The sequence below is a fragment of the Aedes aegypti genome, chromosome 2 (genome assembly GCF_002204515.2).
Source record: "Aedes aegypti strain LVP_AGWG chromosome 2, AaegL5.0 Primary Assembly, whole genome shotgun sequence".
Classification (NCBI taxonomy): Eukaryota; Metazoa; Arthropoda; class Insecta; order Diptera; family Culicidae; genus Aedes; species Aedes aegypti.
In genome coordinates, this window is record NC_035108.1 from 411,378,645 (window position 1) to 411,382,020 (window position 3,376).

The following is a 3,376-nucleotide window of genomic DNA, read 5'->3' on the forward strand; positions in this document are numbered from 1 at the left end:
ATGAAGCTTGAATGTCTACTAAACTTGAACTAGACCTGAACGCATGTCCGTCGCTAATTCAATTAGTACCTACCCATTAAGGTTAGGGCGGTTCAAATTACGAAATAATAAATCGAAAACTCAATATCCGACATCCTGCTTACAGTTTTAACAATAAGAATAGAGTCCTTGAAATTAACAGAACTTTCGGTGGTGCTCTAAATACAATGTAGGTTAATATAGATATTACTTTTGTGAAAAAGAAAAAATGTTCAGAACATGTTATTACTGTAATGTAAGTACAAGCTTATGATCTTAAGGTAGAACCTTGTTCGTCAATCGGTTATCAAGAAAGTTGCTGAAGAGAGCAAATGAATACGAATGATAGTGGAACATATATCCACCAATTTGTTTTTTATTTATTCATGACGAATTATAGTTCGGCAATCTTCTGCAGAAATCCCAGACAAAATCAGCTCTAAAAGGATTTATTTCTTCAGCAACTTTCTTCGTTGAAGGTTTTTCTTTGAACTACCCTATAGGTAGGTATTGCACCATGCATGGGATTGCATTGAACTTTTTCCATCACATAGCTGTATTTGCGAGGCATAAAAACAAATTCATATTATTAGATTAGGGATTAGCTAATCGAACGGATTTGGATGGAATTTAGATCGGATAGAACGTTTGTCCATTCATTCAATCATTAGTAGCCAATTTATCACGCAGTTCTATCATAATAATAATATTTGAAATGGGATTACCATCAAAAAGAAAAAGGCGAAAGAATAAAATGCAAGCAAGTTTTGTAGTATATTACAGTATTGTAGCTTTCAATTGCGCCCTAATAACATTATCTTTTGATAGATAGCCTTCTTCAGTATCAGTTAGTCGTATCCACTTACAAGTGTGGATTAGGGCGGTTCAAAACTTAAAAAAATTGAAAATTTGATCTCCCATATCTTGTCTACCATCCTTACCATAAAAATAGTGTTTTGTCAAATTTCCAGCTTTCTAGGTGTTGATTTAAAGGTAGCCCAAAAACGAAATACATGGAAATTACTTTGGAGAAATTCCGAAAAATGTTCCAAACACGTTAGGGGCAGCCCCATTAATTACGTAAGACTATTTTAGCAGTTTTTCAACCCCCCCTCCCCCCATGGTAAGATTTTTTGTATGAAACCAAACCAAAAAAAAACCAAAAATAATTTGTATGGCGCGTAAGAAATCTTAAAAACCCCTCCCCCCATAAACCCTTACGTAATTAATGGACCATCCCTTAGTACTGGAATGTAAGGGCAAACTTATAATCCGATAGTGAAAACTCATTCTTCAAACTATAATGAAGAACTTTGCTGAAAAGAGCAATTCAATCCGATATATAGGAGAAGAAATATTCATGAGTTTGTTTGCTATTATTTAGCTTCATATGGGATTATAGCCCTGCAAACATCTACAAAAATTTCAAACTAAATTAGCGCCAAAGGGATTTATTCCTTCAGCAACATCCTTTATTAAGGTTTAAAGAATTAGTTTTCACTATGGGATGATAAGTGTTCCATTTTAAGTAGATGAAAAACCGAATTTAGTACTATACCATTTAATTCCACTAGAGTTTGTATCATTTGACAGATACGCGTATTTCGACCTCAACTGTAAGGCCGTTTTCAGTGTCGTGTACTAGAAGTCGAGTCTAGTACACGGGCTTTAGGACATTTGGTCGAATGACGTTTGGTCGAATGACATTTGGTCGAAAGTACATATGGTCGAAGGGACATTTGGTCGGAGGGATTTAGACCATTTAATTGGAAAAGTATTTTCTAATGGTTGATTCAAAAATCTCACGGTTCAACAAATATAAACCGAACTAAAATTTTTGCACAACGGATGAACATTGCATCTAAAGTTTATTTTGGGCAAATAGTACTGTGTAATAGTACTGTTGCTCAACTTTGGAAATAATTGTTGAATCTATTATTCTTTCGATTTATCATCTGTCTTTGAAAAAATGGCTCCTAAATATTTTCGTTGCTCAGTGAATAAAATGCTTGTTGTTGAATTTATTATTCTTTCAAAATGTCATCGTTCTTTCTATATTACTGCTGCACATTATCCAATGATAACTCTCAGTGTCAGTGCTCGGAATCTTTATTAGGTATCAACGTACGACAGTGAGTAAGAATTTTGAATGCAATAGAACAAGTTGGCCATCTCGGATTGTCTACATATAATGCACTTTTATAACAATTTTATTTCCAACGATTTTGACGAAGTGAACTAAAAGTATTATCTATATAATTCGTTTTCCTACTAATTGTTATGATTGTGACTACATTTCTTGGGTAAACACGTGGATTTGAAAACGGTGTCGATGGATTCAATTGATAATAAGTTGATAATTGGTTCAATCGAAAATAATCAAACAAGAGAATTGTGTTAATCCTGTGTATTGTGTGAGGTGAGACGAGTTGACCTATCTAACAAGTTGATTTGCCTTCATTTGATATCAGCTTGTCGCGATTCATCCGACCCGCAGAATAAGCTTGAATGAGAAAAATGACATCAAGTAACGCCCCCAACGCAAGAAGTCGAGTTTGTGGGAGAGTCTGTGTTATCAACTGAAATTCCCTAATTATGCATGTCGCATATTGAAGCTTTGAAGTTTGTGTAAGAAATACCAATACACCAATGCAGGTTTCTTGCAGTCTATCATGTTGTACCAGCATATGCAACCTCTAGTAATAGGACTATACAGACCGTCACCTTTTCCAATGATTCTATCACTGAGTTTTATCGTCAAAACTACACTCTGTAAAATAAACTGAAAAATCCGTATTCGACTAAATTTTCGACTCAAAATCCTTTTAACAAAATATCATATGCTTCTATGAGCAATAAAATTCTTTTCGACCAAATGTCCATTCGACGAAATGTCCATTCGACCAAATGTACTTTCGACTAAATGTCATTCGACCAAATGTACTTTCGACTAAATGTCATTCGACCAAATGTCATAGATTCAGATTCGACCACTATCCATTCCACGAAATATCGGTTCGGCCAAATATTATATGCTTTCTGTTACAACTAAACCTTTACAACCAAATGTCCATTCGACGAAATGTCCCTGCGACCAAATGTACTTTCGACCAAACGTCATTCGACTAAATGTCAATCGACCAAATGTCTTTCGACCAAATGTCATAGATTCGCACTTGACAGCTTTTAGCAAAAAAATAATAGTACACCAATTGTAAAGGCAAAAAATAATGCATGTACTTTAAAAAGAGAACGTCTGGTAACCCTAATAGAGGATATTAAATTTCCTTCCATCATCATTTCTTTTTTTACGAAATTAAGATATCATCTATCGATTTTTTACTGCTACGTACAAACT